The following is an 18,253-nucleotide window of genomic DNA, read 5'->3' as shown; positions in this document are numbered from 1 at the left end:
TGTATATAACTGCTATGAAAAGAAATAAACCATCAGTATCTGAGGTAAAGACTGTCACTTGAACTCAGTTTCTTAGAGGCTTGCGTGGTATGCTTTTGTCACAAGCTAACCACCCATTTATGCTGCAGCATCAAAAAACTTACAGACCTCTAGGTCTTTCTGTAGGTATCAGATGGAGCTAGTATTTAAATATCTTATCTCTCCAACAATCCTGAAAGTACGTGCCCATGAGCACAAATTTTTCAGGCACTGAGAAAAAGAAACGACTGGAAAGTAGGAGAATTATAAACAAAAGAACAAGAAAATACAGCATAAAGCCTTATCAGCTGAAGAGTTTAAGTAGCCCTTTATTCAGGCCTTCTAAATAGTTTATGGACAATGGCAACTATAGTGTTCTCATAGGAAGAATGACTTCTCTACTGAATCTGTTGAAATTTAATGATATGCCTCCATGTACAATTCTCCTGATTTGTGCCTGCTCTTGGCAAGTACAGTACGTCACAACAACTCTTCTCTTTACAAGTGACCCACAAGATGTAATGCAACCAGCTGCAGTGTAGTAATGTGGAATGACTTGAACGGCTGTGCTAAAGCTTGCAGCAAGTTAGATGTTCTTAAAACTCTGCAAAGCTGTGCAAGCTAGTAAAACAAAAAAGGTTAATTCTTGTTTTAGCAGGTTTTATTGCAAAGTTATTAGGAAAGTAAATATTACATGTAGTGTTGAAGACAAGGAACACTTCAGTTACCTGGAGCCAAGTGGCTTGAGCTGCACTCCGCTACAATCATTACGGGTCTGTGAAATCATACTGGTGCCAAATGTTAGCATGGAGAATCATATTTACCTGTGTTATGGCATGGCAATAAAATGCAACGGCCACTTCCAGCCATCTCTGCTATTCACTTCTGCTGCCAAGGGATGGGAAAAGGGCTTCCATAGCCATTTTGACAAACACACCGGCATGCCTCAGTACACTGTGCTTTTGCCAGATGATGTTTCTAACCTTCGTACCTTTGCCACAGAGGTTTAAAATGACCTTGAAATAAGAGAGTCTCTTTTTTGTTAAGATTTGGTCTATGTATAAATTTCTGAAGTAGTATTGTAGAAAATAGTCTCATAAGTAAGGAATGTATTTTCAGCTCCTAGTCTCCCAAAATACAGATGGATATGATTTCTTACAGATTTGCCACATATAGAGAGAAAACACTTCTGCAGGAATTGAGAGAAAAGTCTGACTTTTTAATCCATGCAATATTTGCTGGTTGTCTGAAATAAGCCTAGTTTTCTGCAATAAAACCAGTGTTTGAGATAGAAAAAGAAGATAATTCAGACTGAGCCATGCCAACCCTGGATCTAAATGCTTTTAAGGCCAGGGAAGAATTCTCTTCTTTTATGCACAATGCAGAAGTTCAGTTGTCATTAATTTCAATTAGAAGTTGATGAAGTTCTTTGGTTTATTACACTGTCATTTGCACTACATTTTCAAATTGCATCAAGACATTAAATATTCTCAGAGACAGTAACTGCTCACAGGGGATTTTATGCAGTGCAAGACACATAATGAAACCTAACTCATTATTTTTATTAATTATTTGTATTACTTTAATGCGTAGGAGTTGTAGTCATGGATCATGACCTCATTGCATGATGCACAAAGCCAGAACAAAAAGGCCATTTACTTCCTTAATTGTTAGATCCGAGGTTGTGAGTGACACTGCTTGCATAGAGCCTACTTTGGATTTTCACCTTTCTAAAACCTGGGCAATGCTATTTGACCAGTCAACTACCCTGTCCAATAAGTGTTCAAACTGCCCTCACAATATCTGTTTGGAATCGGTGCTGTTGGAGCAGCCTTTCTCACTCGGCTCACCATGGAGGAAATCCTCAGGCTGAGGAACTCCCATTACTCACAGCTCACAGCACTGTCAGTCCCCAGGTGCTCCTCTGCCCACACTCTCACAGCCTTCCTAGTCCTGAAGAGCAATGAGCGTCTCCCAGCCTTGCCTGGTTGATGCCATTGCCAGTTTCTTGCACAGAACTTGCAGTTTTTGTGAGTGGTAAAAAATCACCGAGGTATCTTGTTGTATGTAACGGCCTCAGGAAGAAAGGACAGTCACATTTGGCATCTGCCTGTGACTTCTCTCCCAGCTGGTGGATAGCGAAAGTGCATCTCCTAGAAGAGTTAAGCTACAAATAAATATATCTGATATATATTATGTCTGGCACGTCTACATCTGTATTTTATGAAAGTTACAGGAAGAGTCTGAAGATGACATATCCCTAGTTCTAGGGTCCTAACTACCAGCAGCATGGGGTGACCAGCACAATCTTCCCCCACAAGGAAAGGAGCCTGGCTGAGATCTATGTTAGTCACTCTGAGAGCTGACAATTATTCAAGAGCTGCTAGCAAGACAGGCCTGGGTTGAACAGAGGAGAGAGGTGCAGAAGTGAAACCATTTCTATCACCTGCACAGAGATATTTGCTGTATATAGGAACAACAAGCAGTTACACATGGAGGGAAAAGAAGCAAGAGTGGAGCTCCATTGCAGCATCCCAGAAAGAGAAGTGGGCGAGGAAGACAGCCTGAAAATCATGTTAAGGGAATAAACAGATGGGGAAGCAGGAAAAAAGAGGTCTGGAAGGTGGAAGAGAACAAGAAAGGTATCTCTCTGTAGGAGGAAGTATTTGTTCTGCAACAAGAGTTGTCTCATTTGGGTCCTGCAGCTGCTAAATCAGCTTCCAGGTATTTGTGTCTGACTCAGGTATATGGCTCTCCCTTTTCCCAGCGGATCTGGAGGAGTGCTGGTTTGTCCTTGTCCTTATGGACTGGCTTCACCAATAGAGAGCATTCCAGATGGTTACTGCCCTTAAGATAAAGCATATATGGAATGGGGTCAGAGAAGAACAAAGCAGTTGGAAAAATTCAACTCATTTCAGTACAGAGGCTATGCCCTTAGGCTATATATAGATAGCATACTTCTTAAATGAGAGGGAAAAAATGGTATGCAGAAAACAGTTGCCAAAACCATAGAACCTTGCTGTCAGCCACCCACAACCCAAAAGAGAATACCTCCTTGGAGTAATTTTAACCAGTACTGTGTATGCACGAAAAGATGCTCATATTTCTGTTAGAAACACTGACCGACAGCTCTTAAATTTCTAGTTTTCAAAGGCTATCAGTTTCTCTGAACACTGGGTGACCTGCAGCACATATTATCTTCCAAACACCAATATTAAAGAAGAATATGAATGAAGGCCCTCAGAAAAAAGTGGCATTCTGTAAACATTTCCTGTTAATAGAATCAGAAATTAAGCAGTTTTCAGAGTTGAGACATATCAGAAGAATTTCTGAAAGTGGAAGCTCCAGATTTGCTGAGTGATAAGTGTAGGAACATGATGAATTTACTCAACCATTAGAAACATAGAACTGAAACTGTCCTGATGATTAACAGAGAACTGTAGCCAAGTAGTAACATTGAAAGGACTCGCACTGGGGTAAGTGGATATATAATAGTAGTATATTTGGGCTGATAACTTCCTAGACATTTTTATCCAAAACTTATCATTCCAGACAGTAAGAAAGGGGAGGGGAAAAAATAAGAAAAAGAAGAAAAAAATATGTATCCTATCTTGCAGCATCAGGGCCATTTTGGACTCGGGAACCTCCAAAGCAGGGTAGTTTCAACTGGGGATGAAGAATCATGCTGAACTTAAGGAATCACATCGAAATCACACTTTAATTGATAGAGAATCATGACAGCTACATCAGGACATCACCATAGAGAAAATCTGAGATCACTTGACCATCCTGTCAATACAAGCAAAGGGTTTGTATTCCCTCCTTTCCCATTAAAAAAAAAATCCCGCTTGGTAAGTAGTTATGTCAGAAGTGGTCGTGTGCATTTCATAGTGTAATTAAGCCAGAAAAAAACCCCAAACTAGCAGTTCTAAAGATGATATTACATAATGTGGGATTTTTCAAGTACAAGATTTATCTCTAATATTCCATCTTAGGTAGTAAAGTGGAGACAGAAAGCAGAGAGAGGCTTCAAAGGATCTCTGCAAATGTGCCAGCCATGAAGCTGTAAGTGACACAGGGGTGAGGAGTTCAACACCATCTTTCATAGGCAGCTTTTCTTAGCTCCTTGACAGCATGCCTGTGTGCCACAGCAGACTCACCTCATTCACCCTCCACTGGCTGTACGTGCTCTTTCCTGGGAGAGGTTAAACGCTGCCTGCCTGGAGGGACATCTCTGTGGGAGAGCTCCCTGCTGCTGGGCCAGCTGCAGTGGCTAGAGGCAGGAAGGGACATAGCTCAGCAATTCTCCCAAAGGGAGAACTGTAGTCCAGGTAGGTGGATAAATGTGGACCCAGCTCATCAGCCTAGGTGGCTGAAAGGAAACCAGACTCTCAGCACCGCTCTGAGCATGAACTGTTCTCCAAGTGTGTTGATTAGGAAATCAGTCATGAATTTTCCATGTCGTTTTTTTTTGCCGGAAGGTGTCAGCTATCAAATACTTTGTGTTCCTGGTGGGGTTTTTCTGTTTGTTTGTTTGTTTTGTTTTTGTGGGGTTTTGTTTTGTTTGTTTGTTTTCCCACAAAATATTCTAATATTAATAACGATTTTTGTCAAGAACTACCTATCAAAATATCAACAATGCCTCTTCTGGCAATATTCAACAGCTTTTGGGATGCAAGTGTTGCTCACTCTGATTCTTCTTCTTGTCACTCTAACAAATTCTCCTCAGCCGTCCAGGCTGTTTCACCTTGTATAAATGACATATCTACTAATCAGAGCAAGAAACTTTTTCTTTACTTGACTTGAGAGGTAATGGATTCAGGTCAAAGTCTCTGCCCAATGCCACTTGGGGCTGTTTATTTAATGAAAGGATTATATAGGGGTAGTAGACATGACACAGGAGATATGAAAGATGTGCACCCTTGTAAAGGTAGGTGACCAGGCAAGGCAACACCCAGCATTTCAAAGCCCCATGTGTAGGTGACTGTATCAAGCAGTGGATCAACACAATTTGGCTGACTTAGCACAGGGTGCCTACTTCAGAGTGAGTTGAACTGGCTCCATGGATACCCGTCAGCTGAAGAAGCTCAGACATCTGATATGCTTCTACAATCTACAGTCAGATTCCTAAACTTAGGTTTCTTAACCTATAGCTGTCTCCTTCTCCTCAGAGAAGGGCCTTGCAGACAACTGACTAAACTCCCATCCTGGATGAAGATGGCAGAGTCCAAATACATGTGCCATCCACCGAACCACCTCCAGCTCTCTCCACCTGTCTGTGAATATAAAATATCTGGGAAAATCTTATATTTGTCCCAGAATACAATAGTACAGCTTTTGAAATCTGAAATAATATTGCAGCAAGGGCATACTGTTTTCTACCTATCTCTAGCTCCTGGCTTGTCAGGTGTCTGAGACATTTATATGTGAAAGAGAAACCTCACTATGGTCTGATGAGAAAAGCAATGACATCCCAACAATTTTCTCAGATAAACAAATGTGGTCTTGCCAGGACTAGCAAAATGAAGACTCAAGAGAGCAAACTGACCTTCCTACTCTGTTAATGGCTACAAAGGATGCTGAACACAGAGACAAGAGCAGCAGTCACCTGAAATTAATGAAGAAAGAACAGTATGTCAAGGTGGAGAAGCATCAGTGTGAAAGCACAGCAGCAACAATCGTACCCACAAGATGAACAGAACCAAAGAGAATTAATTCTCTCATGACTAAAGGATGCTCCCTGGAAATAGGTGGACTTGGTACACAAATATGTACTTCTCTGTCTATTCTGGTTGATGTATTCATGTTTTTGAGTCTCATTTTAGAATAACACTTTCAGTAGGAAATAAGCCATTTTATGCAAACAGCAACTGTATTTTGAGATATATTTTTTGCATTTAAAAGTAAGAGAAGCAGGAAGAAAAAAATGTAGCTACATACAAGAATGTATCATAGAATCATATAATGGTCTGGGTTGGAAGGGACCTCAAAGCTCACAGCTCACCTAGTTCCAATCCCCTTGCCATGGGAAGGGATACCTTCCACTAGACCAGCTTGCTCAGGATCCCATCCAGCCTGGCTTTGAACACTTACAGGGATGGGACATCCCCAACTTCTCTGTGCAACCTGTTCCAGTGCCTCACCACCCTCACAGTAAAGAATTTCTTTCTAACATCTAATCTAAATCTCTTGTCTTTTGGTTTAAAACTCTTCCCCCTTGTCCTATCACTATCTGGCTTTGCAAGAAGTCCCTCTTCTTTATAAGCCCCTTTTAGGTACTGGAAGGCTGCTATAAGGTCTTCCTGGAGCCTTCTCTTGTCCAGGCTGAACAACCCCAACTCTCTCAGCCTGTCTCCATAGGAGAGGTGCTCCAGCCCTTTGGTCCTCCTTATGGCCCTTCTCTGAACCTGCTCTAACAGGTTGGTGTCCTTCTTGTGCTGAGGACCCGAGACCTGGATGCAGTAGTACGGATAAGGTCTCACAAATAGAGGGGGAGAATCACCTCCCTCGACCTGCTGGTCTTCCCTCTTTTGATGCAGGTAGGATGTGGTTGGCATTCTGGCCTGCAAGTGCACACTGTTGGCTCATGTCCAGCTTTTGGTATAAGAAAAGTCTTTCTCCATAGTGCTGCTCTCAATGTGTTCTTCTATGTAAAAGGCACTAAAAGGATTACTAAATTAACCATTCTTCTGTCAATGTAATATAAATTCTAGTAAATATAACATATGGGATTTCATTATTAAACAAATTAAAGGAGAGACATACAATTAATACCAGTAAGAAAACAAGGAAACCAAATTTTGTACAAAGCCACACAGTACTGTTTTGTCATGTCACAAATTTGGTTGATAAACGAGTACATGCAAATTCAATACAGGTATATATTTATACACACGTATAAATATATACACACGTATAAATATATACACACGTATAAATATAGGAAATTTTTATTATTGTAGATTTTTTTTGCTGAATCATCACTAAAACAGTAGACAATAAAACCAGTTAACTGACGGATCTCAAACATAAGCATACCTAGGAAATCCTCACTAAGGAAGCGTATTTTCAGCATATTACCATGTGTCTTCACATTATTAACTTTTAGCAGTGAACTGGAGTAAATATAATACTGTTGGTGAAGTTTGCACATAAAACAAAAACGGGAGATTGTTAAATAAAAAAAGGACTGGTGTTCCCTCCAGCAGACGCAATAAACTGAGTACAAACAAGCAAACAGAATTAATTTACAGTTAAGCCAAATAATTACATACTTGGAAAAAGAACATTTGTGCTTATGGGAGCAGTGATTGCACCCTGGGGAAAAGAAAAGAAGTTGAGGGGTCACAGTAGATGGTGAGATAATCATGAAGCTTCAATACAAGGTGATGACTTAAAGGATTAACATGACCTTTAAATATGTAAGGGATGGCACACTGAGTAGGAGCAGGAGTCTCTATGCTTCTGTTTCTAACACCAATTGCTTGAATAGTAACATTTCTGTCCTCAAAAGAAACAATGGGAAATTGTCCCTCATCACAACAGTCCTTTGTCCTCACATTAGCTAGGTGTGAAAGGCAGCTAACCCATGAAGCTGAAAGACACAGGGATTGTATAGATCCCATAAGTTATCAGCAGTACATTGGGTGACAAATTTCATTATGATATATTTGAGTAACTGTCAAAAAATTTTAATATAGCTGCAGCCACATTTTCATTAGTGTTTTGAGCAAACTACCAAAAACTATTATAATTGATAATAAATGAATAATACTTAATAATTATTCATTATTAAGAAACGAAGCACAGCTCATATGCATGGGTCCTAGCTCCCTCAGCTTTGAAGCTGCTCACATCCACGCATCAAATTCAACTCAAATTAAGTCAGAGGCTTTCTTGTCACTAAAGCAGTGAGAACAACTTTATAGAATGAAGAATAAGGCACCAGAGCCAACTTGTGCTAAGACTGAGACAATTCAGCTTAAGTCAAAGATGAGATGACACCTTCTCCTGTCTGAGTGCAGGACTGGGTTTCATAAAGAGGTCCCTTCTGCTTCTCTGTTTTACACTGAGATGGAGGTCAGGGGGTAGGAGCTGGTGCATCTGAACATTATATGAAAGTTCTAAGAAGGTCATAAACTGGAATAAAGAAAATCTTTAGAAAAAACTAGAAGAGATTCAGGAGGCTATGGCATTTTGCATGGCTGCAGTGGGACACTCAGGACTGAGGTGAACTGGGCAATGGTTAACATTAGAGAAAAATGAAAAGCTTGAAAAGGCAAAAAACAGATATGACACTGGCACTGCTTTAAAGCAGAGGACTTCCTGAAGGTACACTCATACCTAGCAGCCATTTATTTTCCATTATAAAAGTCAGAAATCACCCTAACAATACAACAATGTTTGAAGGAACATTCATAGTACAAGGAGTAAATTGTCCTTGATGTAAGACGCAGCTCTATTGCTGTGTTAACTACAGACTCCTTCTAAATAAAGAAAATACTCTTGAACTTGGACTTTTCAGGGAGTAAGCTGACTGTGTTTTGGAAAAGTAAGTCTAGCTTAAAATTCAAGTAGAACCCATTATGGACATAGTGACAGAGGAACAATTTCATAATTTTTGAATCAATGCCTGCAGATCACTCGGGCAGCATTGATGGTAACTGACCTTCAGAAGAAGATCAGGAGCACACATCTTTTGTAGAAAACCTCTACTAGGCTGAGACAAGTGAAGTGCTGCTGTACTTGGGACAAGCCTCCAAAAAGAAGAGAGCCAAGAATGTACTTGTGAGAAGCATCCTCTTCTGTTGCTGAAAGCCTCTCTCACAGCTGCTATGTAACCTCACTTCAGGACTACAACTGCCTATGCAGTTTTGCAGTAGAAATGCCAGTTTGGAGCCTTGGGGTGTATAGGGCCTCAAGTATTTTAATTTTTTATGCTATACTTGAGCCCATGGCGGGGAAATACACTGACAGGGGAAGATATGGCACGAGCAGTGAGCCAGCACAAGAAGTGACACCAGACTCAGGTTTAGTTTATGTCTGTGGCCACCGTCTCCTTTACTAGCTGTGCCTTTTGATGGCTGGGAACCTGCTCATTTCATGAGGGACCATTATAAGCAGCAAGCTAGTGAGCTAAACCCAAGATACCACATACAGCATCCCTGTTCCACCCACACAGTGCTGCAGCCTGGCAGCCTCATCTCACTCAGAAGTGGTCCAGACTTGTGGCCTTAGGAGTGTTTCAGGACCTACTGTCCACTGCTTTCCCTGCAGATCAGGTGCCTGAGGGCTCTTGAACTTGGCTTTGAAGTGTTTATAAATGGTTTTGAAACAGAGCAGGTGAAACATCTTAGATCAACAAGTAACTGATTTCGTTCAAATTTGGATTGTACTTCACCGGAATGGTCTCGGCTCTGAGATGTTTCAGATCATTGAAATACAACAGGAAGAAGTACTCAGAAAGGGTCACAATTACTTCTAAGTTAACTGGTGACACTTTGAGACATGCCACTTTTTCATCTTTTTTGAAGAGGGAAGAACAAACATACAAAGAACCTGTGGTTACAGAGAGGTTGCCAGCAGCCCCACTGGCTCCTGCACGAGTCGAGATTAAAACACGGCACTTCAAGTCTGAAAGTGGAACAAGTGGATGTAGTCACTGAGTGCTAAACCTCCCTTAAGGTACCTGGGAGCCAAATATTCTTACAAGTTCTGGAAGAGTCAGATTCTGTGTACTTTTTCTCCTCCTGTAAAGTGGAGATACCAATAAGATATATTTATTTAATTGGACAGAAGTTATTTGGATAAATCCTCTTATTTAAGAATACAGCATTCAGCATAATGGCGCAAACCAGCCTGAAACTCATGGTCATCTTAATGGGGACTGTTTTTCTAAGCAAATCCAAAATCCTGAATTGTTACCTTTTGTCATGAAAATAAAAACATTAAAAAAATGGTAGAAGATGAAATATGCATTTGGAAACTTTTATGATGTTAGCATGTATTTTTTATTTCTTGAATGTGCTTTCTATACCTCTTTCTTTGAGGACTCCAGCTTCTTTGAAGGTTTGCTCCACAACCATAGGAAAATCTCCACCCTGTTTATTTTTAAATCAAAGCTAAAAATCTCATGGGATTTGCAGACTCAGCAGCCCTGAAATGAAATTCAATTCCCTAAGGTTTAGGATCACAGCCATGTAAACATGCCTGCCATCGGTGACTATGTAAATAAACTAGAAGATTGGAAGAACTAGATTTTCTTCCAACTTGGTCCTGATGATTTAACTAGGAAAAAAAAAGACATTTTGTAACATTTCAGAAGAGATTTGATGTTTTCAGTGTGTTGCAAGAGTGAGGTTGCAATGCTTTTGGGAATCAAGGAATAACAGTGAGTCCCACTAACACAAAATAAGTTTATGTTGAGTTTCCTGAATATCAGGTCCATCGAGGAGGTTTAATCTGCTGGGTGTTATGAAAATCACCCATGGCAGGGATAGAAGAAGAGATAAGTGGTGGGTTGGTGAGATTCATAGGATTACATACCTAGGGACATCTGCTGGGCTGCCTTGCAGCTACTGCTGCTGCCCTATGAGAGCCTTGTGCAAGCCACCAAAGAATGGCTTTTACACCCTCATCCAGCCTCTTCTTTTTCCTTCAAGCCAGTCCTCCCCCTCTGCCTGTACCAGTCAGCCTGCTCCCACTGTAGGCTACAGGCACCTTTCAAGCCAATGAATAAGACAATGTTATGAACATAATAAAAAATCTGGCTCAGAGGCTGCAAACATATTGAACAGTCCTCAGTCATCTCCAGTGTTAGAGAGTGCTAGGGCAGCTCTGCATAGGTATAAAATATAAACCTACATTATCAGGACCACGTTGATGCAATTGCACAGAAGAGGGCATAAGCAATAATAAAGAGTGAGAGAGAAGGTAAGGATCTGAATGACTATTTTGTTCAATGTTCTTCATTACAATAATTATCTGGACAAATGAGATACATCCTTTTGAGGGTTCAGTTCTAAAATTAATCTCATTTTTTGTTGCAGAGCAGACATTTATTTACGCAATTATCCTGGTTACATCACTGTGGACTTCTCTTGAACTGTGCATTGCCTCAAGCTGAGAGACTACAGTAGGCACTTTCTATACTTCCCTGATATCTGCGCTTCTTCATTAAAAGATAAGAAGCAGAAATGTAGATTAAGCAATCTAAAAGCAACTTTCTTCATTCTAGAAAGTAACTCACATCACACATTGACCCCCTAAAGCTGTACCCTTTTGGCATCGCTTTATCAAGCAAGATGACCATGCAGCCATATCCTGCCCACCTTGGGTAGAGCATACAAATAAAGAAACTGAGAGTGGGAGAGAGGAAGATGGAATGATACATCTGGCTGCAGAAATATTCTTTCTGCTGGAAAACAGGTACAGTCATAGGGAAGGAGAATCCAGTTTATCTCTGCAAATCCAGTTCATATAGGATGGTAAAATCCACATCTCTGAGACCACACAGTGGAAGTGAAGGCTCACTTCTGTGCTGCCTTCTATGAATTGAAGCTGAGCCTTTCAGTCATCTCAAAGCTTTTGTTAGAAGACACAGTTCAGCATCCTGGAGTGTATGTTCCTTCCAGCATTTTGCATGGTGACTGAGAAAATAATCACAGCCAAGGCCTCAGAAGTCTATTACAAGATGTATTTTATGTCAATTATTTGCATACAGTAGATAAGGTGCAGTAGACTACAGCATCCAAAATATTTAGAGCAAAGAATACTGAAATGTACCTCAGGTGCCCACATGTGGATAACAAGCCTCCTTAACAGCACGCACAGGCATCGATGTAGGCTTCAAGGAAGTCAATGGTGCCCTCTAAAGGGAACTCGTGATACACAGGAGTGCTTGACAGTTGTAGTACCCATGCCCGTACAGCCACGGAATAACCCAGGAAGTGTTTCTGAGTAATAATTTAAATAATTAATAAACCGACAAAATATAGAGTCATTAATATTCCTTCTGAATTTGGGAAAGACAGCCTGGGCGAAGTTCAGTTTTTTTCAAGCATTTACTGTCTAGGGTAAGAAGGCATCCTTGTCCCAAACCATGTTGGGAGTAAGACCTCAGATCATGGCTCAGAAAAGAAAGGTACATCTAATTAGCAGGACAGACTGCACAGGTGAAAGTGGGCCACGATCTATTTCATAAAACTTTAATCTCATCTAAACAATTCTTGCCCAAAGAGGTTGTGGAGTCTCCCTCACTGGAGATATTCAAGAACCATTGGATGCAATCCTGTGACGTGTGCTCTAGGATGACCCTGCTTGAGCAGGGAGGTTCACTGAGATGATCCACTGTGGTCCCTTCCAACCTTACCCATTCTGCGAGTCTGTGATAACACAACACAGAGCAGGTTATAAGAGCTACTCAGGAATGAAGTGCGTGAACGAACAAGCACCACAGAGCAACCAAATCTCTGTAAGCAGCGCTCTGTCTTGGCCTTAGCTATCAGGAGCCTGCAATTACTCTGCAATTCACTTATAAATTTCAACATTTTCTCTCTCAAGAAATACGAAGTACCTTGAACAGCAACACATACTTTGTTTCAATTTTCCAGTTGAGCTCTGGCTGACTGAACCAGCCAAAGAACATCATTTGGCCAGATCAGCAAAAGAGCTATTGATCTCCAATGTACCAATGCAGATCTTATACATGGGTATAGATTATTTCAGGACAAGAATCTGCTTCCCAGGAAGAAGCTTCCCTCTTGCATTGAATTCAAGAGGCACCGCAATGCTTTGCTGTTCAGAAAGTAAGGAAAATTATTGCCAGGTTTAGTGATTGCCACTCATTAAAATCAGAATTTACTTGATTACATTTTAGAGGAACTCTAGACTTCAGAATGTAATTTATAACTGAGAAGACAAAAATATTAATATTGCTTAAAATTAAATATTTCTATTGAATCTTGTAAACGTTGCTTATGCTTTAACCATGCTTTCTTCCCCTCTGGACTGCAGGAATGTATCATGAGGATGCTGGGATTTACCAGTCAAAGCAAAGTTACATCCTTCGCTTACAAAAGTTACATTCATGTGCCAGCACATGCGGTGTATCCACTAGAAGTAAACAAAAAATCAGAGAGACATGATTTTTAGAAGACATTAGAATAATCTTGGGAACATTTCCATCCTAGATTTATGCTTTTCATCAGTAAAAGAAATTGCACACCACTCATTCCAGAACTGCAGTTTAATTTAATGCCTTTTTCATTACAATTTTTGAGACTTGGATAGAGGATGCCCATACACACATGAAATTGGGAGCAGAGCCTTATAATGTGTGAGAACGTGGAAATTCCCAGTCTAACTTCCACCCCCAGCCAGTATGATTTGGAGAAGGCCATTTGTACCTCTCATTTCCTCAGAGTTTCCACATGGTTGTCGTGAGGCCAATAGAAAGCATGTTGAGACAGAAATGTCTCTGAAACCCCAGTGCTGTTGTTGTTCCTGTACATGATGGGTTATGAGACAAGGAAAACCATGTACCAGTGAAACAAATGCTTGCTTGTTAAATAAGGATCATTCCCCAGGACTTGGGTGCTTGGTTTGCACAGGCAGTTTAAGACTTGGTTTTGTGCTTGTTTCAACTGAGAATTCAAAGCCAGAGTTAGCTTTACAGCAAGAGGAAGGTCAGGTATGGGAGTTTAGTTGTGCCCTCTGCCAACCCGAACACGATTTCCTCATGCTGAGTACTAGTAATTAACTGATCTCTAGTGAATTACAGCACCTGCGTTATCCATCCTCACTACCATGAGAATGATTAAGCAGCAAACTGTGAAGCTAACAGCTTGTTAGAGGCTCTGCAAAACACAGCCTGAGTCCCACGACTCCCAGTATATCACAGCGTAGAGAACAGTAATGGAAACAAGAACATTGTATAAAGGGAAAATGACTAGAAAGGTCTGGAATATGGGAGCAGCAGGAGGATTGGCAGAAGGGCTGTCAGAGGCACTCAGATTAGCAGGTCAGCAAGATCTTCACAGAGTAATGTACAGCTTTTTAGGTTACTTGGAATAGAAGGGGTGGCCTATACCCAGACTAAAACAGACAAGCCATTGAGGGGAGATGTTGGGAAGAACAGGCTGGAGCTCTTGGCTGTTTGGAGAAGGTGAGAAAGGACAGTGAGGGAATCCTAACGACTTGCACAGGTGGGTTAAGATGGATACAAATTCACGGGGCAGTTCCTAAAGGACACAGATGGCACTTCCAATCCCTGGTCAAAAGAGAGACCGGAAGATTGAAGAGAACTTATGAGCAGGCTCTTGGCTGCTGTGAGGACCCCTGTCCAGGCCAACTGGGAACACACACCTTTGTGCCTGGTTACTGGACAGACTGCTTGAGCACCAGCACCTCAGTGCTCATGTGTGGGGTGTGAGCACAAGCGAAAGCAGTTCCAAAATAAGGGCACTTCCCTTTCCGAGGAGGCCTCCCCTACTCTCTTGCAACATTACTTCCACCTGCAGGTGAGAAGAAAAACAGCACAACACAGCTGATAGAGAGCTCCAGAATGAGGAATGAAACCAAGGGAGAGGAGATAAAGGGTACTTAGCGAGAAGATAACTGTGATGCCTAGGGGATGAAAAGCAGAAGTCTGTTCAGATAGAACAAAGGTGTTCTGATGGTTCATCAGAACGAAAGACATGGAAGCAGCAAGGAGTCTATGAAAATTTGAGGGAAAGTGCAGAAAGAGGGTTGCAGGACAAAGGAGGATTCACAGAAATGATGGCAAGATGTCCTGAAGGCAAAGTTTGAACAAAATGTTTCAGAAAACAGGAAGATGGAGAAAAAAAAAGGGTATTGGAAAGATAAGCATGCAGGAAGCAGGTATTGTGGAGGGAGCTGAGTCAGGATTTGCATCCCAAATACAATGTTGTCATATTCAAGGACAGATGGGCACACAGGAGGTATCTGAGGCAACTTTGTGCAAGTAGAATGAAGGGGCTTTGTGCAAAGGATTTCCACTGGAAGGGAGCATTAATACCAGTGGAATGTGGCAAGGATGACAGAATCACAAAACAGCTTTGGCTGGTACCTTGGTGGGTCATCTGGTCCAACCCCCTGCTCAGAGTGGGAAAGAAAATAATACATAGGAGATAAAAATTCCCTTACATCTTCACAGATATAAAGTTACGCCTTAGCTATAATGCCAGAAATGCATATCCAAAGTCAAACCTTCTCTATAGTTGATGTTCCCCTGTGGAAGTAATGTTCATTTTACAGATTACTGGAATTGCTACTATACCTCTGGGTTCTTTGCTATGAAGCACAGAGGGTTTTATTGCATATCAAAAGGCAGCAAAGAACACACATGACAATCAACCTGTAGCTTGCTCTAAACACACATGCACATATGATGCACAGCTGACACTAGCACAAAACAAGGATAGGGAAAATATTTCTCATGCAAACTGGGTTGGTGGTTAATCAAGTGAATCGTACCTTTTAGAGAGGTATCCTAGCAACCCCCCAGCAGTCACAAGTCCTGGCTGACGGTGCACACTGATGCAATTGTTCTCCTCCTGCAGACATCAAAACTTTGCAGCTAATCAAAGAGATAATTCGAAACAGGAGAGCACGTTAAATTTGATCCAACAAAAGGGAATTTTATAAATGAGCAATGTCACCTGGGGCATCTCTTATGCTTAAAGTTGTCATCTTGGAACAAGAGTAGGTCAGGTTTAGCAAAGCCGTGCAACGTTGGGAACAAAACCTCCCTTCCTGCAACTGGCAGCACGATTCTCCTGAAGGCACTCACTTCTGCTGCATTGATTTTTGCAGGTCGGTGCTTCAGAGCACCATGCAGAATTTATTACTATTTTCTTGAATAGCAAAGGCTTACCTGAAGCACCTTCTAGAGCACAAGTGTCAGCAAAAGCCCTGCTGATGCTCTCATAGCCAGATGTCCCACTATGTTTCCACGATCAAATTCATACTCCTAACATGCCAGATTAGATATTCTTTCACATTTCCTGACATTTCGTATAGACTCAGGGCTGGCTGGAATAGACCTTCTGTCTCAGGACCAGCAATGAACCTGAGGCTACCAAGTAGCCTAAGCTCATCCTCTGCAAGTGTCCTCATTCTGGAAGCATTATAAATTTGCATTTTACCTCTTTAGGCATGGATACAAAAGGCAAAGCAAAACCACAGACATAGGATTTACCAGCGTTCTGAAAAATCACCTTTTTTTTCAGTCTTTAGCTAAGCCCAAAGATACCACAGAGCTGAGAAAAAAATTCAATATGTTTAAGCATTTCCTAGTTCAGTTTTCTTACCACCGTAGCGTTCTCCAGGCTTCAGTTCAGAGTTGTGAAGGGCATCCCAAGTTCCACTCTGATGGTTTACATTTCTTCTGGACCACAGAAGATTTACTACACTCCCCCCATGCTCTACAGTTCATCTCCTCTCTCAAAAAGAGAAATCTATTCTTAAAACTTCCTGTTTTCTCTGTTAGATGAGCTCTGACACTTGCCTACTCTCATCAGATGCTCCTCAGATACTTTTCTTTGATGACCACCCTCCTTGGGATCAGAACTGGATGACCAATTTTCCTGGGGCAGTAATAATCTCCCTGAATATCTCACTAAAACTGTTAATCAAACTTTAATGACCCTTTCCTGTTGGAATGGAGGAATTTCTCATCTTTGGTGGTTCAGAAGGAAAGCAAAACACAGCAGAAGTAATAGCCACACATTTAAACATCAAACAGAACCTACAACTGGATATACACATCAAATCAAACACAAATCATCAAAGCTTTTGTGACCTACTTTTTATTGCACAAGTTGAATTTTTTTTTTTTTGCAGTCAATCAAGTGCTATTAAACACTGCCACCACTAAAAGCAACATGAAGATTACCCAGCTACAGTACCCAAGACCAGGGGTCCAGAGGACTAAAGGAGATCAGTGTGCCCAGTTGTAAGGTCTACAGACCCTTTTAAGACCTTGCAAAATTTTCTTCAGTGAGTAGAAAACTACTACTCAATAGCAGAAATGCTGCTTACAGATGCTAGAAGAATCAAAAGGTTTCCTCCCACTATCAGAAGATTACCTCTCAAAGTGCTGCCTTTATACATTTTAATTATAATGGTATCTGTATACCAGTAACTCTAAAAGTAGAAAGTGCTGCAGGAGAAGAGAATAAATAAGCTGTAGAGGTGGACAGCAATGAGGGGAAAAGGAAAATTATACCTGTGATACTGTTCCCAGCAGATCAATTTCTTTTCAGATTCCTAAAGCAGATACGTCTTTTATTATTTGTGCAAGTCACCGCAGTATTTGCTTCAGGAAGTGTCTGGTAACAGGATGTGAAAATTTGTGAACTCAAGAAGGGGCCGATAATATAAAACAGCTTAGAAACTACACATTTGTAATTGAAGCAGCAGGGCACATCAGTTCAGCATGATATTAGAATTTGCCAGATGTTAATGAGTTGACGTGCAAAGAAACAAAAACCAACCCATCCCTCCATACACACGATCCTTAATAACTGCAGCAGCTACATCATTGTTTTATGCCTTAGAATCCTCAGCCACAGGAAAGAAAAATAAACAACCCACCCCCTCAAAAGTATCTTCAGGAGCAAGGCACCTTCTTCTAGAAGGGCAGCAGTCACCCACAAGTAGGACAAGAAGTTAAGACAAATAACCAGCCACTCACAAACACCCACAGTGTCTACTCACAGACTTTTCCTACCTCTTATGCCACAGTATTCCCCCCAAAGAAGTCACTGCAGTAGAGTAACACAGATAGTTACATTCGCTGTTGCCAGTCAGAATTGTCCTGATATTCTGACCATCTGCAAGCAAAATGAACCTGATAAAATCTGTAATATTACAATGAATATAATTGGGACTGTAAGCAAGCAGGTGAACATGAGCTGCTCTTCACTACTGAGAAGTCAGAACAGTCCCAGACACTGGGTCTGGATCTGTGACTAATTTTCTTTCTGAATGGGGAGCAAACAAAGTGACTGCATGATGCAGACACCAGTCTTTCTTTTCAGAAAAATCATTGTGTTCAGAGAAATCTTGACTCAGAGCATCTTGAAATTATGAGATTTCTTCTCTGTATTTTAGTATGTTTTGAATCAGGCTCATAGGGATCAGAGAGGCATTTCAAAATATGTTGTTCTAGTAAGGAATGACCTTCAGCTTATTTTCTTGAATGTTTCTGCTA

At 41.1% G+C, this 18,253-nt stretch overlaps 1 long non-coding RNA gene across 1 annotated transcript in view; it reads right to left on the bottom strand.

Annotated features, from left to right (window-relative positions):
• The window catches only part of LOC108640645, a 32,024-nt gene extending 14,099 nt beyond the window's left edge, over nt 1-17,925 (bottom strand). The window contains exons 1-2 of the long non-coding RNA XR_001921328.1: nt 17,267-17,925; nt 15,514-15,616 (exon numbers count right to left, since the gene is read on the bottom strand). This is a non-coding gene — a long non-coding RNA (uncharacterized LOC108640645). The remainder of the gene's footprint in view (nt 1-15,513; nt 15,617-17,266) is intronic.
• Between the last annotated feature and the right edge of the window lie 328 nt (nt 17,926-18,253).

Source organism: Manacus vitellinus, unplaced genomic scaffold, assembly GCF_001715985.3.
Source record: "Manacus vitellinus isolate BGI_N305 unplaced genomic scaffold, ASM171598v3 scaffold_4_pilon, whole genome shotgun sequence".
NCBI lineage: Eukaryota > Metazoa > Chordata > Aves > Passeriformes > Pipridae > Manacus > Manacus vitellinus.
Note: the sequence above shows the minus strand (reverse complement) of the source record. Positions and strands in the feature narration are given on the sequence as shown.